The 22,651-nt window shown below is 36.7% G+C and overlaps 1 protein-coding gene across 9 annotated transcripts in view; it reads right to left on the bottom strand.

Annotated features, from left to right (window-relative positions):
* LOC136037117 (disks large 1 tumor suppressor protein-like) overlaps positions 1 to 22,651 on the bottom strand; it is a 328,881-nt gene that overhangs the window by 173,773 nt on the left and 132,457 nt on the right. The window lies entirely within an intron of this gene.

The following is a 22,651-nucleotide window of genomic DNA, read 5'->3' as shown; positions in this document are numbered from 1 at the left end:
AGATGAGATGCAAGAAGAAAGTAAAAAAAAAACAAAACATAAGAACATTTATTGTTTGGGGCCAAGAATACACAAACATTGAAATATGATGAATGGCATAAGCGGAAAAAAAATATTGGAAAAATTTTATCGTGCATAAAAAATAAAGCTGAAGCTAAAAGAAAAGAGAAGCCTTTTTCAGTGTTATGATTCAAAAATTTAAAAATGTTTTAGACTTCAGGTTATTATACGCCTGATTATTTTTCTACCGGGGTCTGACACCTCCAGTGAGGTCCAACAAAGTCAAAAAAGTGTCCAGTATGGTCACAACATGCCCAGTTTACAGTAACGAGAACTTCAGAATAAATATCACCGGGTTAATCATCAATGAGCCTTTCAAAATCATCATGAGTATAATGAATTGCAGGGCCTAACAACAACTCAAATAACCATACCATATGATCCCTCCTCTCTGGTTAAGAGCCCAAGGTTAATGTATAATAGTGACATAGGATAATTAAAGAAAATAAGAAGATGAAGACACAAGTAAAACCATTATGATGTATTCAATAGTTTTTCAAAATAAACAAGTCTTACAATAAAACTTGTTTTCATGTAAAGATGTCAAACAATTGGGGATTTATATCTCACCCTGGCGCAAAGAAAGATTGTTATTTCAAGTGCAATAGGATACCCCTAGGTAGTTGCATTTTCAGTTGCAACATTTTTGTGAATGAATTTAATAGTGACATTCTTTTTGTAAAACACTCTTGAAGTGTGATGAATATTTGTGCATCTCACACTCAATTTTTTTCTAGTTACTTGGTGTCGAGAACTAAAATATTTTCTTAAGCAAATATCGGGTTTCCTATCGACAATTCCGATACAGACAGATGGCGAAGAAACTTTTCAAGAAACATACCTTCTAATACTTTTAATGTTCCCAATCACATTAATTACGATTGATCTAATTTTTGTGCCAGCACTTTAACGCGCTTAAGAAGATTTTTATGGCAAAAAATCATCGTTTTCCTCCATGCTGAAAAGCTGACATTTTCGACTTCTGATTCGAACGCAATGGCCGCAAAATGTCACTACTACTATTACTACTACTACGAACAAATCACCACAGCACCAAGTCACCTGAGGCCAACACAAGTATGAACACTCCTTCACCATCCCAATATATTCTACCTCTTTACACCCTCCCAGAAAGTTTGCATTTCCCTTAAGTCTTTCTTTGTGACTTCCTACCACCCCAACCACGGACGACCTGCTTTCTGTTTAGCCCTAGCCGGTTGGCTGAAAAGGATAGTCTTCAGCAATCTGTTATCCTTCATCAGCAGAACGCCCCCTAGCCATCTTAACCTTTCCCTAATTTATAGCCCTAAAAAGTGGGATTGAACGACACTTTTCGTACAGTCTGCTGTTAGAAATACAGTCAGCTGGGCATCTAGAATAATCCGTAGGCAATCTCTCTGGAAAACATATAGCAAATCTTCATCAAGTTTTCAGAGTGCCCATGCTTTAGAACCATATTTGACCACGGTCATCACTGTAGCTTCCAATATTCTAACCTTGGTTTGCTGACTTAGCTTCCTATAGTTCCAAACTTTTTTAAAGGTTAAAAAAACACCCTGCCACCGCAAAATGTCACTATTAAGTGAAAATGTTCGAAATGAAAATCCTCTAATGTCACTAATAAGTGAAAATGTTCGAAATGAAAATCCTCTTTGATGATTTTCATGATCCTGATTTTGATGATCCTCTTTGATGATTCTCCTCATAGATAGGTCTTGAATAATTTCTAAACTGATAATTTTTAGCCGAAAGAGTAACAAGCAAATATTTAAAAACATACTACCGTCACGGCTGCCACAAGGTCAGCTGGATTTCACTCCACCCCTTCCACTCAAAACATTACACATCTTTACAAGCTTCCGTTGATCATACCACCGTACCCACAGCAAAATGGAGTATCTCTAACTTTTTTCATATAGAAGAAAGATTTCTATAGTGAATCTTCATTTATTAGTCATGCTTGCAGGGGCAACTTGTTCACAGAGCGTCGAGAAACCTTACAAACACTATTTCCATTCTGTCTTAAAATTGCAAAAGTATTACATTCGTCCTTTCATTTTGGTCAAATGGTCTTATGTCTCTCAGGATGGCGAATGTGGTCCACACGTACCAGAGTCCAGGATACAGACCGTGGATATTACAATTTTGATTATAGGTTGTTCCCATTCCCCTTTCCCTGACGGAAAAAAAAGCCAAAATCCAAGGAATATTTATACAAAACATTTTACATTCAACCTTTGCGGGATCAGTGGTAAAATACTAGCCTACCACGCGGACGGCTAGCTTTCGATTCCCACTCGATATATTTGTTTTTGTCCTGGAGATCGGTGGTTCCAAACGTTGGGACGTTTGATAAAGTTTTAAATTCTTTACAGTATGCTGGCACACTGGCCAAATATAGCGAGACCAAGTAATTACTTTGTTGCAATGACAGTGACACGTTTCGACCACATTCGTCACCACGTCTCAGCATTGTCAAGTTACACTTAAAGATCTCTTTTTCGCTCCTTAAGTTACTTGGGCTGCAGGTCAGTAGGATAGATAGTAAAATCACGACATTAAGAACCGATTTATAAAACTCATTTTTAGCAAAAAAACAAAATATCAAAACCAAAAAAAAAAATGATTTAAAAAACAAAATAGCAGCTATTGTCATGCTAATATGTGCTCACTGATTTAATCCTTGTTTGGAACAAAACTGACACAGATTTGCGAAAATGATTTTTAAAGTCTTTCAATTTTGAGATTCTGCAAATCATTTCATTCTAATCAAACGTTTCCAAATTGCTTAAGGAGTTTAACTAGAGGAAATTAGTCTAAATTTTTTGAAATTATCAAAACTGTCATTAGTACCTTCTCAAAAGGGGGAATATGTGCAACCAAGAGTTTTGTATTATAATAGTAAATTTTCAAGTTTTGGATGGACAAGATCTAATAGGTACACCCTTGGGCACAACTTTCCAGTCTTTAATCAAGTTTAAGCGGCAGTCACATGCACATAGAGCCAGGCTTGCATGAGAGCACAACTAAACACAAATGATGATATGAAACGAAGAAGCCTCTTTATTCAACTAACTTACAAGCCAAGACAGAACTATGGGTCTATATACATGGATGTTTTGCTGAAAATCGTCTCAGCCAATCACTGTACTGTGTGCTGAAAAGAAGCTGATTGGATGTAGATGTTTCTTCAGGAACGTGCATTGGGGAAATGAGTCTAAATAGATTTGCATATGGACACCGATTTACAAACTTACTGATGAATGACCCAGCTTTTTTCAAAGCTTCAAAGATAGAAGCTGTGTGAGGATTAATCGATTTTTCTTGCACAAGCTGGACTGATTGAATGAAAATGAAGAGCATATTCAAAAAAGTAGAACCAAAATGAAACTAAAAAGAATAACGGATTGGCAAATCTACGAAAGCGAATTCTTTCCCGGAACTTCTTTTAAATGTGGTGATCCAAGTCTAAAACATTGATTAAAACGTGCTTACATCCAAACAATGGGAACTGATTCTAAGGGTTCGATGAGGGGAGGGCTTTTGCTATGGCAAACCACTAATTTTGTCCCTGACCATGATAAATGTTAATAATTACCTTTGTAAAGAAAATCCCATGAAATGTCCCTGGAGTTGAAGGAGTGACTGAAATCGTGTAAGAGAGTCTTTGGACGATAGGATCAAACCTTACCGTTCTTTCATTAGATAAACCACAGAGCTCAGAACAAACAGTGCCCATACTTAATAACATAGTTCTGAATGGAATATGCGGAATTAGCCAACAGAGTTTCAGTTCCATAACCAGAAAAAACTATATTATTGCTGTTGATTTGTGTTCCATGTAATGCATTCATAATATACGGGACTTAATAGAATAATATAACTTAATTCCAAAGGTCAAATAGCGAACATAAACGCACAATCTGCCGTAACAATCAACATAGCTCTGCGTAATAAACGTAAAGTTAATCAGAAGGATAACGGATCCAGGAGAGCTGAAATATTTTCTCTTCTCCAACCTTCTATTTTAATATTCTTCTCCAACTTACTATTTTAATATACTCCAAAAGTGTCTTCAATGATTGGTTACACCACAGTTCAAACATTCAATGTATACAATTGAAAATAACAGTCGGCAATATTTCATTTCAAGAAAGCTAGAACTTACGGTACTTATATGTTCGAATGCATCTATTTGTGATAAACCAGCCTCAATAGATGGTTTCATGACGAATCAGACATCCACTACAAAACTCGAAGCTAGTTTTCTCTCATCTATTTTCTTCTTTGATGTTGAATGCTTAATATTATTTATGCTCTTGCAAGGATATTGTCGATTCTCTTCAAAAAGCTCATGAGGAATTAACTCAAAACATATAAGCTGGATTCGGGATTACATTAGAATATCTCCCTCAGTTCCGGCTTTCTTGTTTGACCTGATAAACGATAAACTGTTGCCTTTTTTATGCAATTACCCAATATTATGCAAAAAAAAGTCTTCACGGCAAACTTTATTTCTTCTTCAAAATGAAACATTTTATGCAAGATTTTCCATAAGCAGCTACTTCACTCTAAAGAGTTTGATTTGTTTTTTCTTGATATATTCCAACTGTGTCGTTATCATCTCTTTTGGAAGATACTTTTTTTACAGAGCTCGCAAACAAAATTTATTTACATCAAAGTTTCCCTTTGAGAATGTTAGATGAATTTGCCAAGCCATCCTTTTTAAAGGAATAATTCCAACATTTCAACAAAAGTCTACTAGAGTAGATGGCATTAAAAGTCTTACTAAAAGACAATAAGTTAAAGATCAGGGTGACTACCTGACACTATTACAGTACAAATAAAATTTTGAAAAATGTCTAATTTAGCATTACACACCTGAGCGTTTTCCAAAAAACAATTGAAGTCAGATTTTAAGGATAGCCTAAACATTACGGAATAAGACATATAATGCATAGAATTTAGAATATAATTCTCAGGACCAGAAAGCTATTTTCTTTTTCGGGACACTAAAATCATTGGACAGAGGTTATGTATTAGAGGTCACTGACCTCTGATGCATAGACTCTGTGATCGCATAATATATCCGCGTGACTTCAATAATACCCTGACCTCCAGTCAGGATATTATTTATTTCTTTAGATGACTGTAGTACATTTAACCTATATCCTTCAGGCATGGGTTATTATTTCTAGAACAAATTGCTTTCTATTTCAATCCCTATAAACAAATTTACGGGCACAAAATCTAGCTGAAAATATCAGATAATGTTGCTTCTTTCAAGGTTTCAAATGCAAGATACATAACGAAGGAGTCTTTATGTAGCCAGGATGGAAGATCTTAATATTTCAATAAATATTATTTTGATGAAAAGTTCGAAAGTCATTTCGAATTCAGTTCAGAAACGAAACATAATTGATTTGATCGTAGACAATTAACTTAAAAAGAATGTTTTGAATAATATCGATTATTATCATACAAAAATTTTATAGCTAACATAGAATTAGCATATGATGTTCACGGAAGAGAATTCACAACCAAGATTCGATCAAATTATAAACGTAGCATAAAATTAAAAAAGACGTAGTTACTGCGACGACTTTTGGTTTATAAGCATGCTAAAGAGAGCGATAATGGAGAATAATTAATGCTTTATTCAAATACGAGTAGGCCACTTTTGTGATGGGATATCTTGTACAATCGCTTTTGTTAGCTGATAGCAGTACTAAGCCACTTGAAGGCAATACACTGGCGAATATCCTTCCCCACTTACCCCTCTGCAAATGGCGTCAGTTAATGATTTTTTAGGGGGGGGGGGGGGGGGGGTACGTTTTTCAAAACTTTAGAGAGAAATTTGGGGGAGTGGCAATAGCTGTTTTTCGATTTTTTCAATGATTTTTTCTTTAACTTCTATTTTATTTAAACAATTAGAAAATTTTCGTTCATTTTACTTCTGAAATGAAAATGCAGATAGAATTTTCAATTGCTTACAGCTAGTATATCATAAACATGGCATAAGACCGCGCTAACTAGACATGAGGTAAGAGAAAACTTGGAGAAAGAGATAAACAAGGATACACTTTTTGCTTGTGAAAACAAAAAAAAAGAAATGTAAATTATTCGGCCAGGGTGGGGGCTTCATTTCATTGTAAAACTAATATTGATAAAACGGAGTAAAATTTAAAGCATAAAAAGTAAGAGCCACGAGGGCACTACATTATCAAAACAGAAATAATGGAAAACCATGTATATCAATTATTTGGCGACCTGATTAAAATTTACATCCTTAAAAACTTCAACAGATCAGCTTTATCAAGTGCCTTAAATAGAAGAAACTTTTAAGTGAAAGTTTAATCATTCACTCTACATCCATGATTGTTTTTCATCTACCTTTTTTGCTGTTGGTGTATATGGGTGGTTCGCTTAGTTCTGTTTCATTTTTTTAGGCTTATGTATAAGTTTTTTTTTTTTGCTGACTGATAATTTTTTCAAATTTACCAATTCTACGATATTATGTTACGATAAGCCACTTTATCGAAAAGGCCATCTATGGATCTCGTCTTACAGCTAAATTGGCCAGCATTCTGGTTACTAGTCAAACAGTTCCTAATAACGAAATGTAGTAAGGAGCGGCCTGTCTCAATAGCAACCGAAACCCTAAAAAACTGAATTTCGATGCCAAAAGTTACATCAAATGAATCGTATTTTTATGCTGATTTTAAATATATAAGTTTCATCAAGTTTAGTACCCATTAAAAGTTACGAGCCTGAGAAAATTTGCCTTATTTTAGAAAATAGGAGGAAATACCCACTAAAAGTCATAGAATCTTAACGAAAATCCCACGATCAGATTCAGCGCATCAGAAAATCCTACTGTGGAAGTTTCAAGCTCCTATCTACAAAAATGTAGAATTTTGTAATTTTTGCCAGAAGACAGATCACGGATGTATGTTTATTTGTTTTTTTTTGCTTTCTTTCCCAGGGGTGATCGTATCGACCAGGTGGTCCTAGAATGTCACAAGAGGACTCATTCTAACTGAAATTAAAAGTTCTAGTGCTCTTTTCAAGTGAATAAAACAATTGAAGGGCACCTAGGACCCCTCCCAAGCTCATTTTCTCCCAAAGTCACCGGATCAAAATTTTGAGATAGCCATTTTGTTCAGCATAGTCAAAAAACATAATAACTATGTCTTTGGACACGACTTAATCCCCCAAAGTCCCCAGGGGAGGGGCTGCAAGTCACGAACTCTGATCATTGTTTACATATAGTAATGGTTATTGGGATGCAATGACTTTTTAGGGGGACTTTTTCACGTTGTGAGGGGGGGGTCTGTGGGAGGGGGTTGCATGGGAGGATCTTCCCATTGAGGAATTTCCTGTGGGCGAATGGATTTTTCCTCTGAGGGGGAAATGGATTTCACATTATTTAAAAAACGATCAGCAATTACATAAATAAATAAGTTTTTTTTATCTTAAAGTAAGGAGCAACATTAAAACTTAATACCAACAGAAAATATTACGTATTTAAGGGGGGTTGCTTTTCCTCAATAGCTCACTCTTACGCTAAAGTTTTTTTTTTTTTACTTTTAAAAGAGGTTATTATTCGGATTGAACAGCCTTTGTAACTCAGGAGTCATTCTGAAATAGCTGGAACAAACATCAAACTTAGGTTATTGTAAGCTTATTATTAGTTAAAAAAAAAATAAAATAAAATAAATATGCAAATTCCGTAATTCTTCATGTATGGTGGGCGGGCAAAAACTGAAACCTGCAACGTTCAGTAAACGTTCAGCAAAAACGTTCAGAAATTAAATTTAAAAAAACAAGTTTTTTTTAAGTGCAAGTAAGGAGCAACATTAAAACTTCAAACGAAGAGAAAATTATTCGTATATGAAAGGGATTGTTCCCTCCGCAGCACCCCGCTTTTTACGCTAAAGTTTGACTCTTTCTCATAACCCTACTTTTTAAAACGAAAAAAAAATTGATGATAATCTCACCACGCATGGTGTTGGATAGCCTTAGTCTTTGCAAGTTAGGGGAATTTGGGTCTTTGGCCCAAAATAGCCTCCTTCAGGGTGCTAGAAAAGGAGGGGAAGTTGATGAGGCCCTCAATGGGAGAGCTTTGTTTAAAAGCTCGGTGCAGATCGTTGACAACTATTGGTGCTCTACGCGCGTCTAAGCGTAGGAGGAACAAAGTAAGTACGTAAGGACTCAATCTGGTAGATATTGAAAGTCCCAAAAAGGCTTAGAACTACCAAAAAGCTGCTTTTGTTACCTCTCAGTTTCAGAAGCTGTACTTCCACAGAATGGATCATTTACCAATCAACATACAAGCAGTCTATAAAAAATGAATGGTTAGTACATACCCGTTTACCTCGCCGTATATACGGTTATAATAGCGCATCTGATAAAATTAGAAGGGGCAGTATGTCTTTTTCAGGGGGAAGAGGTACATAAAGCCTCAAAGAGCTCCTTTCTGTGTCAGAACATTCAAAGTCACAAAAACGGGCCCTTCAAATAAATGTAGAAGGGTTAACCCCTGACATTTCTTCGTTAGAGGTATGTTTGGACTAAGCCAATATCGATACTAGATGGCGGGGCAGAAGTTTTCCCCTTAATGCGGAAGCAGTGGTTTTGACGGTAAAGATAATTTCCAAATTTTGAAGCATTGTGATACAAATTTAAAATTCCATGTACAAAGCCAGGTTAATGTTTGATGGGTGTGAGATCGCTCTTCTTACATTAGAATATCTGATTTTATGGGTTAAAGCTGGTAAATCTAAATGACTTATTCTCAAAGCATTGGGTACACAAATTAAAATTAGTTTAAAGAGGAAGAAAACTAAATTAATTTAAAGGTAAAGGGTCAGCAGACCCCTTCATACAAAAATTACACTGAATTTGATATTAGAAAATGAGCCAAAATTATCCTGCATCGGATTCAGATGCCGTCCCTTTAGCCCCCTGCTCTTTAAGTAAAAGATCGATTTCGTTGTTCTTCTCCACGCTATAAGAATGAATGAACAGAACAGCAATGTACTGTAAATGTTATTATTTTATTTGTTATCATAATGTTTCGAGAATAAAAGGATTTAATTATTGGCATTTCTTTAAACAATCAAGTTTTGAGTCGAAAGTTCTGAAAGGTCTTCGGCAAATAAAAAAACTTTCAGTTACCAACTGGTTATATTCGTTGAGCTCAATAAGGGTTCCAGTAAAGTCCAAACCGAACTTGAGTATAAAGACTAGGAGTTTTGCCAGACCTCCTAATTTACAGGAAAATCTATATTCGCCATGTTGTTGTTACTGTCGCAGTTAAGTTGAAAAAACTTGCTTCTCTACAACGATTAACACATTGCAAGCCCCCGAAAACCTTGAATTAAGACATTAAAAATTTTGAATATACTCTTAAATTACAACCAAGACTTAAGACTTTTAATGCCATCTAGCTGAAAAAGTAGTTATATAATAAACATAGGTAGTTTACAACTATAAAAATGAACGTGGTTATTAAGCAAAAGAAACAAGTAGAATTCTGATAAGCTTTAAGACTGAACCTGAAAAGTAGCGTGAACGAGGGTACAAAACCTTCAGAAGCTCTCGGTTTCGCATAAAATTTCACTTTTGAGTGAAAAATACATTGTTATATCACTATTAGGGATATTTTCTAACCCCATCGATATTAGAAATGCACAGAATATCTAAACAGGTTTTCATAAAAACAAATACGGTGTCACTTCGAATAACTTTGCTTCTTTTATAATTTTGTTTCTCTGCTTCCATGATGCAGCTTTTGACAATTTAGCACAAAGCACATCCAACACTACTAGGCAACACAAACAAAGCAAGTCTCAAGTAAAAAATGGTAGAATTGTGCTTTTGGTGCTTTTTCAGCTGTTATCAAATATCGTTAATCTGTCAGTTAAAGTGATTTAGCATATTTATAAGAGAAGACTTGTTGCAAGACGTTAAGGATTCACTTTTCTAACATCTTCTACCAGAGAGCCTCTTTAAACTGATATTCCCAGGTGAAATATAGGGGGGCTAGTGCAGTTTCCCAAACGAAGCGCGCAAATCAATATATGAAACATGAGTAAGAATACGATTATATAAACTCATACTTTGAAAATAAAGGGCACCCTTGAAAGAACACGCTGAGAGGGAAAATGTAGAATGCCTCTGGAATATTAATTACAATCGTAAGAAAGAAATTAATAGCCTTTTGTTAAAGTAAATAAGCCAATGTCAAACGGAAAATAATGTCAAAAGGAAAATGGTGTTTTACTAAATACCTTAAAAACCTACAAAAGATGCAAGATTCTTTATATCACTACACTAATAAAGCCAAGATGAAAAAAGTAAGCAGTTTATAAGCAGAATGTGTATTTTACTGCCAGGAAAGACGACACTAAACAAAAAGACTTTAAACTTAGGTAATAACTTATAGCAAAGATTATGTTTAGCTAGTAAAGACGCGACAACGGCTGTATTCGAATACGGATAGTTGGTCCTCGTAAAGTATACAATTATTGGGATCAGTGAATCATGTGCATACATAAAATCAAGCACATGCCTGTTCCTGTATGCTCTGAATAATTAGCTAAGCTCATCAAGTTGGAAATATCCATTTGTTGCAAAAAAAATCATAAATACTCAATTTTTTGCAATCATAGGTGAACTACAAAATAACCAAAGGCATTTAAGAAACAATATCTACAAGCAAAAAAGGGGGATGGTAAATAAAAAAAAAGACTTATTGGTATCCTAAGCATCATAAAACAATATTGAAAATGTATTTCGTTCGTTTTACATTTGACGATTCATTTTTTATCTGCTGGTGCTGAAAGGAAGAAGCAGATTATTACTGATGCCAACAAAATAATATATTAATTAATGTTGTCAGTGCATTGGTTGACTAAGGAATGAAAAACCATATATCTGAGGCAAAAAAGAAAAACTTCTACTAACCAAGCGACAAAAATTAGCGAAAATCATTAGTCGAGCGTCAAGCACACGTCGCTGAAACTTTATCCCGATGTTCGAAATCAGTGGGTCAGAAATGTCTAGGGAAGACTCTCAGACAGTTATATAGTAACATTTCCGGACATCGGCCTCAGACTAAAACGCACACTTTGGTGGAAATAATATATTTAGCTGTATCTGAGATGTTCCTTTTGAAACACGGTTTTGATATGACAAGTTCTGTTTTTCATGACTTTTAGGCGTTGATTTTGCCATTTTTTATCATTGAATTTTGCTCAAACAAGGCCCTTACGTCGTCAGGTCTTCAAATTCTCTGTACTTTGGTGTTACAATATTCTTTCTCAATCTACAGCCCAAGGAAAACTATTTTCCCCCAGCTCAATTGGGTACATGACAAAATTATTCACATTTTTTGGCCCTAATGCATGTTTCTTGCAATTCCTATAGATTGTTCCAAAGAAAACAAAAGGCTGGAAACCTGTAATTCCAAATAAACGTCTGAACCTCAGAATGAAACGAAGCACTCAATGATTTAGAATAACACAAACACCTTTTTTTCTGGGAACACCGCAGATACTATCAAGACATTTATAAAGTTCTTGCAGAAATTTTGTAGTAATAGACCTGTTGTCTATGCCAACATTTTATGGGGCGTAAATGACAAATGTTTAAACAATGTTGAGAAACCGGAAGTAAATCATAAGTTTCAAAATGCAAAGACCTAAAGCGTTTTGAATTCATATTAAGACAATATAGTTTGCCAGTTTAATTAATAGTTTAATTAGTTTGCAGAGTTAAAGAAAGCTTGGAAGATAAGTCTGCAAAGCAAGATTAGAATATCGGAAGCTACAATGATGACAGTGGTGAAATATGGCCCTGAAACATAGGCACTTCGAAAAACGGATGAAGATTTTCTAGATGTCTTCTAGAGATATTGCCTATGGATTGTCCTGGGTACTCGACTGACTGACCACATTTCAAACGGTAGGCTGTACGAAAAGTGTGGTTCAATCCTGCTTTCTAGGGCTATAATGAGAAAAAGGTTAAGATAGCAAGGACACGTTCAGCGGATGAAGGATGACAGATTGGCACAGATTTGCCTTTTCGGCCAACCGTCTCGGGTTAAACGGAAAACCGGTCGTTCGCGATTGGGGTGGGATGATCTCATAAAAAAAGATATAAAGGAAATGGGAACTTCCCAGGAGCTTCCTGGAAGGAGGTTCAGAGGGAGGCTTTGAATAGAATGGGACAGAGGAGAAGCGTGCGCAGCTCTGTTGGCCTAAGTCGGCTTGGTGTTGTGGTGAGTTGTTAGTAGTAGTTGTTTAATTAATTTACCGCCTCGTGTATTTCTTCTCTCTTAAAAATTAGAAAATGAAGAGTGATATCAGACATAAAAGGGAATTTCTACAATACTGTAGAGGTTTCAAGATCCTGTCTGCAAAAATGTGGAATTTTGTATATTTTTTTTTTCCCAGAAGAAAGATCACGGATGCGTGTTCATTTGTTTGGTTTTGTTTGTTTTTTTTTTTTAAGGGGTGATCGTATCAACTTAGCGGTCAAAGAATACCGTGAGCGGGCTAATCTGAACAGAAATTAAAAGCTTTAGTGCCCTTTGAAAGTGACCAACAAATTGGAGGGCAAGTAGGCCCACTTCCAAGTTCATTTTTTTTTTACCAGCAATCCGATCAAAACCTTCAGATAGGCATTTTGTTCAGCATAATCGAAAAATTATATAACTATTTCTGTGAGGATGACTTAATCCCCACAGCCCCAGAGGGAAGGGCTGCAAGTTATGAACTTTTGCCCATTGTTGACATATAGTATTGGTTATTGGGAAGTATACAGACGTATTCAGGGTAATTTTTCCGGGTAGAGGGGGGTGACAGGGAGAGGGGGTTACGTGGGAAGATCTTTCCTTGGAGGAATTTTTCATCGGGGAAGGGAATTTTCCATGAAAGGGGTGCCGGATTTCCCAGTATCATTTAAAAAACGATCACGGAACAAAAGGCGACCTTTAGCGTAAAGAGCGAGGTATTGACGAGGGGGCGAACCCCCTCAAATATGTAATAATTTATGTTCGATTTAAGTATTAGTGTTGCTCCTTACTTTCAGTTAATTAAAACTTGTTTTGCTTTTCATTTAATATCTCAAATAAATGAAAAAGATATATGGAGAATAGAAAAGAAAATGGGATAAAAAGAGCTATTGATTTTTTTGAGAATAACCACTTCACCAAGAACGTATTTCTAAAGAAAACTTTTTGGGTGGGAGACAATCGGTTTTCTATTGAATTCAATTCCTCCTGCTTGACAAACAACAGTGGAAACTAAAACCTTGCTGCCTTCTATACAACCTGATCAAGTACAAACTATTTACTTATCGTTTAGATTTACTCACAAAAAAAAATAAAAGAAAGTGAAAATGAGGATAAATTACTGACCTTTTTTTTGCACAAATCAGAGGTCGTATAGGCCCACCACTGACACATTTTTTATGGAGTATTTACATCATTTAATCATCCAGTCTAAAATGTAATCAAGATCCGTGTAGATGTAGGGTGGGCTGGTATCTAAAATAATAGATCCTGGACGACATCAGCCGCCCTGTGAAATTAATTTGGACCAGGTTCCCATTAACTAACTTGAAACCATGTTGTTTTCCGTAAAGAACCTGCAAGCTTTTCAGCGTTACGAATAAGATTGAAGGAGGACCCCCCTCCTGCTCGTTCAAGGTAATTTTTGCTCTTTTTAAGTTTTAGCGTTGCTCTTTACTTCTATTTAAAAGCAGAACAGTTTTTTTCGGCTCTTTTCTAAAGGAAGATCGGTCCTATCTGAAGATGTTCGTGTCAACCCATAGGCCTAATCAAGACCGTTTCCCAACCAAATTAATATAGAGGCTACACCAAGCGAGACCATGTATTGGCAGTTTTGAAAAAGACGACACGTCAACAGATACTTTTTCTGGCATAAACTACCAGAAATAACATTTAAGTAATACATTCAGCAACTTTTTTTTTGGCGGCGGGTCAAAATCAGCCAAAATGCAAATTGATACTAATGTTAAGAGCTGTAACAAAGAGTTGTCAACCCCCGTGACATATTTTAAGCGTACGCTTGTGAATGATGTCTCGTTATGCCAATTGTTTTACCAGAAAAGTTGGCTTATGTGATACAAATTTTTAATTGAGGAAAAGCAAAGGCCTAAAGAATGAAAGATTATGTAAGGATTGTATATACGCCTATCTCCCAAGGCTATTAAACATACACCTGAACAAATTATTCTGCACTTCCATTCGCATTGAATTTTCCTGTAAATTAGAATATTAACCTTTTGCAATGATTAAACTTGCAAATGATTCATTAACATCACAAATAAGAAAAAATCCGATTATTTTCTGACCCACCATTTTTTCTAGACAACAAAACTGATTTATTTTTTTCAATTATTGGCAGATAATTTAACAAAAAAACTAAAGGTCCATTAGCAATTTTACTATTAACGATTTTTACCTTGCCCTAATTTGGGCCAATTACATTTTCCATAGAATTTTCGATTGGCTGAAAAATTCTAGGCAATATTCAGATAATCTCTGGCGGTGGCTAAATCTCAGCATTAGTAAAATCTCATTATGAATGAACCTTAACAAAAACTCTTGAATCCAGCACGACAGCTATCTAAATTTGTCTAAGATTTCCAGCGGTAAAATTGGTGAAATTCTAGTAGGTGGCTGCTATCTCCTTAATTTTTAGCAGTAAATATGTAAAAATCTTAAGGATGTACATAAACCCAAATTAGGGTTCAACAAATGTGTTTAATTACCCCGCTCCCCTCTAGAATACTGACATTTCTTGGTATCAGAAAAACTGTGTCCTAGTTCCATAATACTTTCTGAAATTACAGACTGAGCGATGAGGCTTCAAAGTATTATTAAATAATAAAAAAAAACTAGTTTTTTTAACTGAAAGTAAGCAGCGACATTAAAACTTAAAACGAACAGGAATTACTCCGTATATGATATGGGTCGTCCCTTCCGCAATCCCTCGCTCTTTACGCTAAAGTTTTTAATTTCTTTTAAAAAGTAGAATTGTGGCAAAGAGTCAAACTTTAGCGTCAAGAGCGAGGGATTGCGGAGGGGACAACCCATTTCACATACGGAATAATTTCTGTTCGTTTTAAGTTTTAATGTCGCTGCTTACTTTCAGTGAAAAAAAAACTAGTTTTTTTTATTATTTAATTTCTGAACGTTTTTGAATTAACGCATGTTTGATTTTGGCTCTCTGCACATAAATTATTAAAACAAAATTTGCATATTAATTCTTTTTTTTGGCTAAATGGCTTTCTCTTAGTTTTGATCAAACGATTTTGAGACATAAGGGGTGGGGAAGGAGGCCTAATTGCCCTCCAATTTTTCGGTTACTTAAAAAGGCAACTAGAACTTTTAATTTTTAACAAAAGTTTTTATCAGTAAAAAATATACGTAACTTAAGAATTAACATACGTAACAAACTTATATATTCTTATATTTTTATTATGTATACGAGGGGGTTTGTACCCTCGTTAATACCTCGCTCTTTACACTAAATCGTAAGTTTTGTCTCAATTCTTTAAGAATGACCCCTGAATCAGAAAGGCCGTAGAATAAATAGTTGAAATTACTAAAAATACTATAGCATAAAGAGCGAGGCACTCCTTCTAAATACCTCGCTCTTTATGCTAAAGTATCTTTAGAACACCTCATATGCGTAATAATCTCTGTTCCTTTTAAGTTTCAATGCTACTCTTTACTTTCAATTGAAAGAACTTTTCCATGTTTATTTTTTCATTGTTTTTTCATAGCAATGCTAGAAAATCCTGCGCCCTTTTCATTCAATTTTTCTTCCCCCATGACATATTCCTCATGTTTATTTTACCGCGCTCTTTATGCTAAAGCATTTTTAGAACCCCTCATATGCGTAATAATCTCTGTTCGTTTTAAGTTTCAATGCTACTCCTTACTTTCAATTGATAAAACTTTTTCGTGTTTATTTTTTCATTGTTTTTTCATAGCAATGCTAGTAAATCCTGCGCCCTTTTCATTGAATTTTTCTTCCCCCATGACATATTCCTCCAAGGAAAGATCCTCCCACATAGACCCCTCCCCAGCACTCCACCCCCAAAACCAAAAAAATCTCCCTGAAAACGTCTGTACACTTCCCAATAACCATTACTGTATGTAATCACTGGTCAAAGTTTGTAACTTACAGCCCCTCCCCCAGGGATTGTGGGGGAGTTAATCATTCCCAAAGACATAGTTCTGATGGTTTTTGACTAAGCAGGACAAAATAGCTATCTCAAAATTTTGATCCGTTGACTTTGAAAAAAAATGACCGTGGGAGGGGGCCTACGTGCCCTCCAATGTTTTTGGTCACTTAAAAAGGGCACTAGAACTTTCCATTTTCGTTAGAATGAGCCCTCTTGCGACATTCTATGACCACTTGGTCGATACGATGACCCCTGGGGAAAAGACAAAAAAACAAAAAAAAGAAAACAAACAAATAAACACGCACCCGTGATTTGTCTTCTGGCAAAAAAATACGAAATTCCACATTTTTGTAGATAAGAGCTTGAAATTTTTGCTACAGAGTTCTCTGATACGCTGAATGCGATGGTGTGATTTTCGTTAAGATTCTATTAATTCTAGGGGATGTTTCCCCCTATTTTCCAAAATAAGGCAAATTTTCTCAGGCTCGTAACTTTTGATGATAAAGACTAAACTTGATGAAACTTGTATATTTAAAATCAGCATGAAAATCCGATTCTTTTGATGTATCTTTTAGCATGAAAATTCCGTTTTTTAGAGTTTCGTTTACTATTAAGCCGGGTCGCTCCTTACTACAGTTCGTTACCACGAACTGTTTGATTTATTCTTTATATTTTTATTTTATCAGGCCACTTCGAATGGAAGGGGTGGTCATAGAACCTTCAGAAGGGCATCACTGAATTTGAAATTGAAAGTTCTCGTGTCCATTTCAAAAGTTAAAAGCTATTGCAGGCAGCCAGCCCCTCTCCCAACCTCTTTCAGCTAATACCTTCCCTTATCCTTCAAAGGCATTCGATCAAAATATTGAGACATCAATTTTGCAAAAAATAGTCGAAAGATCCAATAAACATGCCTCTGTGAATAACATGACCTCACCAATTCACTGGGACACGGGTTGTCCATCAGGTAATTTGCTAATTGTTTGTATAAAATTTTTACTATCGGAAAAGGGAGCATACTTGAACCTTAGTGTCTGAAAAGGCGTATCCCCCCCCGTTCCCATGGGATTCCACCCAAAAAACCTTTAGTGTAGAAAATACACCTTCCCATGAAAAAACTTCTCCGAAGAATTTTTCATCCATAATACCCCCCCCCCACAAGAAATTTACTTCAAAGAAGATTTCCCCAAAAATACCTTCCCTCCATGGAAAATCCCCCTGCATGAAAAACTGCACAACCAAAGCGAATATATGGAAAATAAAGATAATAAAAAAGAGATAATTTCGGAATATTCTAGCTATATTCCAAAATTTAGGCAGAATACACGGTTTAGAAAATCCTACAGTATTTACTTTTAAATTTTTATTTATTCTAATTATTTTTTCGAGTTTTAGGGGGTTGAATTATTATAGCAGTGTAAGATAAAGGTTATAGAAAATAATTTGAAGTTATGAAATTAGTGGCAACTGTAGAAGGGTTGCTCTGTGATGGAAGTGCACATAGATAACAGGCTGATAATAAGAGGTACGAGCAATTCCTTACCGTGAACTTTGCCTGGTATCAGCCAGAGGCGTTACTGACTAAACTTTTTTTGGGGAGGGTGCAATGTATTTCTGACCTGACTGGTCCTTTTAACTGACTGATTAAGGCAGTGGTTCCCAACCTTTTTCGGTCCGCGTACCCCTAGTCAAGGCCCAAAAAGTTTGCGTACCCCTTTCATGAGAATCGTTGTTTTACTTTTTTCTTAACTAAAATCAGATTTTCAAAAACACGAGATTTATTGTCCAATATGACGGTGCTTAAATGTACGTACAAAATCAATGAGAAACTTGAGGCTGCTTTTTTGCTAAAATATTATCAAATCTTGGCTCGATGTCACTAACGGCAATTATAAGGTCATTTTGTACACTCAGTCTGTTTCTGTGTTTGGTTTTGATCAATGACATTGCCGAAAATGACACTTCACAAAGGTAAGTGGATCCGAATGGTAACAAAGCAGACATGGCGATTTCACTTAGTTCCTTGTATTCTCCTTTCCCCTCCAGCCAAAACTGGGAAACAGTTACATTTTGGAATTTCAGTTCTAAGGCGCGATCACTGGCAAGTTCGATCAGATTCTCTGTAAGCTTGTCACTAAGACCGGAGCTTGAGGTCACGTCTTCAACAAATGGATTTTGGATCCAATCCTGCGTTCTATCTTGGTTCATAATCGATGGGAAATATGACACAAGTTCATCGGGCAACTTTGTCAGATGCTCCCGAATACAATCACAGATTGTGTTGAGGTTATCAATTTCACTATCGTCCGCAAACTTGTCAAGGGTCGGGAAGACACTAACGCTGTTTCTTTGAACCTTTTTAAGCCAGAACTCCAATTTCTTGATGAAAGCACACATCTTCGAATTCAGGGAGAGTTCGTCCGTCCGGAAACCTTGCATTGACAGATTCAAGTTATTCAGTTTGTCGAAAATATCCGCAAGATAGGCCAGCCTGCAGACCCAGTCCTGGTTTTCAAAAAGTGAACTGAATGCAGATTTTGCTCCAGAAGAAACATATGAACTTCTTGTCGAAGCTCGAAAAGTCTGTTTAAAATCTTCCCACGAGACAACCAGCGAACTTCTGTGTGCAGAAGTAAATGTTGATGTTCTGAACCCATCTCTTGGCACAGCAACTTGAACATTCTTGAGTTCAGTGGTGGGGCTTTGATGAAGTTGATCACTTTTACAGCCTCGTTGAGGGTCTCGTGCAGATGTGCGTTCATCCTTTTCGATGCAAGAGCTTGCCTGTGAATGATGCTGTGCAACCACTTCACCTTTGGATTTTTCTTCCTTATCCAGGCCATGAGCCCATTATTCTTCCCTGTTAGGGCGGCAGCTCCATCACTGCAAACTGATAGACACCAGTCCCACAAGATGCCCCCTTCTGCGAAGAATTTGTCAATCACCTTGAATAGTTCTTCTCCTGTTGTTCTTGACTGTAGGTTTTGACAAAACAGAATATTTTCTCTTATGTCAGAACAATCTTGATATCGAACAAAGACGATCACCTGGGCTTCACCTGACACATCCGTGCTTTCGTCAAGCTGTAACGCAAACATCTTCGTCAACTTTATTTGCTCAATAACCTGCATGACAATATCGCTTGCAATGTCTTCTATCCTTCTTGAAATGGTATTGTTCGACACAGGTATAGACTGAAGGGCAGTAGCAGTTTTCGTGTCAAACATTATTTCACTGACTTTCACTAGTGCTGGTAATATCAGACATTCGGCGATGGTGTGCGGTTTTTTCTGTTTCGCAACTAAATATGAAACAGCATACGAAGCCCGGAGAGCCTTTGAAGAAACTGATGCCACTTTTGCAATTTCCAAACAGTTACTAGCGAATGCTTCTTGTTTACGCTTGAAAAACTCTATGGGCTTACCGACATGAGAAGGGTGCACAGTACTGAGATGCCGGTTCATATGCGCAGGTTTCATGGAACTGTTGGCCAAGACTTGACCACAAAGAACGCACTGTGCATTCACTGGATCAGACTTTGTCGCACTAAATCCGAGCCCTAGGTATTCTGACAAATATCGACGCACTTTGACCGATGATTCGTCATATTTCTTCTTCTTAGGTGCAGGTTCAGAGTTTTGGGTACCATCATTCGGCTTCTTGTTATTCCTGATCAGGAATCTATCCATCTTTGTTTGCAACCACAATTCACGAACTTCGTGTTCCAACAGATGACAAGATACTGAACTCGCTGAGTTTAAATCGAAACCTTACGGCTATGGAGAAAAATTAGCATCGAGACCTTACGGCTATGGAGAAAAATTAGCGGGTTACTGAAAGCGAAAGTTTTGAAAATGAGTCTGAAATTACGTACAATGGGTTATGTTATCTGATTTTGAGGGAAATGTTGGAACTGAGTCAGAAACAAGTTTTAAAGATGTAGACTAAATTAATTTTGGGACCTTCGCGTACCCCCTGCGAGGGTTTCGCGTACCCCCTGGGGTACGCGTACCACCGGTTGGGAACCACTGGATTAAGGTTATACTGATATTAAAGTTTCTTCTTTTTTCTCCAACTGAGACTGATCTTTCATTGGTTTTACGTCATATATTTCCATTAGACCGACTACCTTAATAAAAAGACACCCTGCCGACAACCACAGTGAAAGATACTAGTTGACCCCTTCCGCTCCGATGAAGATCACATCCACTAGTAGGCATATGTCAAGTAGGCGCAGGTATTCCTGTTTTTTTTTCGGCCTAAGTTATGCCCCGGGTGCAATTAAGATTTTTATAGAAGGGACAGCTATATAAACTTTAGAGATGGCTCATTTTGTTGAAAATTGGAAGTTCTAGTTCTCTTTTAAGAGTCAAAGTGATGGAGGGCAGCTAGATCCCCCTCCCCCCAACTACCTCTCTGTTCACCAAACGAATCTGATTGAAATTGTGAGATAACGATTTTTACAATGCCTCTAGTTTTGACACAACCCCCAGTGCCCTGGGGATAGGATAGTAAGTAGTACCCTTGGGGCATATAAGGTTTTTTAGGGAATGGGTGGTCGTATACATTTTTGATGGGGCTCATTTGATTTGAAATTGGAAATTATAGGGTCTCTTTTAAGAATCAAAAGTGATTTGAGAGCAACCCCCCCCCACCATCATAATTTACCCAAAGACATCTAATCCAGATTAGGAAATGACAATTTTGTTCATGAAGTTGAAGGGTCGGGAATTATGTCTTTGAGGAAGACATCCCCACCCCCAAAGCTCTTAGGGCAAGGGTTGTAAGTTATGTCTTGGGGGCAAATAAGGTTTTTACAGAAAGGATAGTTGTTTGACTTTAGGAGAGGCTCATTTGGCTTAAAATTGGAAGTTCTGATTCTCTTTTAAGAGTAAAAAGTCACGGAGGGTATTTAGCCCCCTTCTCTCCTCGACAATCCCTAGTTTTACCAAACAAATCTGCTTAAAATTATGAGGTAGCAACTTTGTTCAAAAAAGTCTAAAGAACATATAATAATGCCTCTAGGGTTAATAAAAAAAAAAACCAGCGCCCTGAGGATAGGGTCGTAAATTATGCCGCGGGGACATTTCAGGTTTTTGTGGAAGGGATGGTTGTTTAACTTTAGAAGAGGCTCATTTGGTTTAAAATTGGAAGTTCTAGTTCTCTTTTAAGAGTCAAAAGCGATGGAGGTTATTTATCCCCCTCTCCTTCCCGACAACCCCTCTTTTCACCAAAAACATCTGATTGAAATTATGAGATAGCAACTTTGTCAAGAGAGTCCAAAGAACATATAATAATGCCTCTAGGGTCAATAGCCCCCCCCCACACCCTGGGGATAGGGTTGTAAGTTATGTCATGAGGGCATATAAGGTTTTTAGGGAGTGGGCGCTCGTATAAACTTCAGAAGGGGCTTGATTTGATTTGAAATTGGAAATTATAGTGCCTTTTTTAAGATTCAAAGCGATTTGAGAGGAAACAGCTTCCACCCCCTTCACGCTCATCATTTCCTTAAACACCTCGGCAATGAAAATTTGGAGATATTGCAATTTTTCAATATGGAGCAATTTTGCTCATCGTATCTGAAGGATCTAGAGATGATGTCAGTAAGAAAGATCACCCTTTCTCACCACAACTCTCAGGCCAGGTGTTTTAAGCTACGCCCTGAGGCATGTCAGGTTCTTATAGAAAGGATGGTCGTATATGCTTCAAACTCATTGGATTGGTAATCAGAACTTCTAATGCACTTCATAAGGGTCAGAGTGATCAGAGCACAGCTACCACCCCCGCCCACAAACACACAAACGAACGTCGTGTTTTCCCGAGATCCAAGATCATATAACAAGACTTTGATACAAAGCACCAGAGCCTACGGGCGAGGGTTGTAAGTTACGCCCCTGGGGCAGTTAAGGTTATTATGAAAGGGATGGTTGTATAAACTTTGGAGGTGGCTCATTTGGTTGAAATTGGAAGTTCTAGTTCCCTTTTAAGAGTAAAAAGTGATGAAGGTAAACTAGCTCCCCCCTTAACTACCCTCTTTTCACCAAACGCATCTGATTAAATTGTGCGATTGCAATTTTCTTGAAAATAGTCAAAAGAACATAAAATAATGCCTCCATGGTTGACACCCCACCCCCGAAGCCCTGGGGAAAGGGCTTTAAGTTATGCCCTGGTGGCATATGATGTTTTTATGGAATAAGTAGTCGCGTAAAATTCAGATGGGTCTCATTTGATTTTAAATTGGATCTTATAGTGCCTTTTATAAGAGTAAAAGTAATTTGAGAGCAACCACACCCCATCCCCAACATTCCCCAAAACAAACAACCAAAAAAAAGTTGAGACATAATTTTGTTTCAGCATTGTTCAAAGT

Source organism: Artemia franciscana, chromosome 16 (assembly GCF_032884065.1).
Source record: "Artemia franciscana chromosome 16, ASM3288406v1, whole genome shotgun sequence".
Taxonomy (NCBI): domain Eukaryota; kingdom Metazoa; phylum Arthropoda; class Branchiopoda; order Anostraca; family Artemiidae; genus Artemia; species Artemia franciscana.
This window is presented reverse-complemented; position numbering and strand designations above follow the sequence as displayed.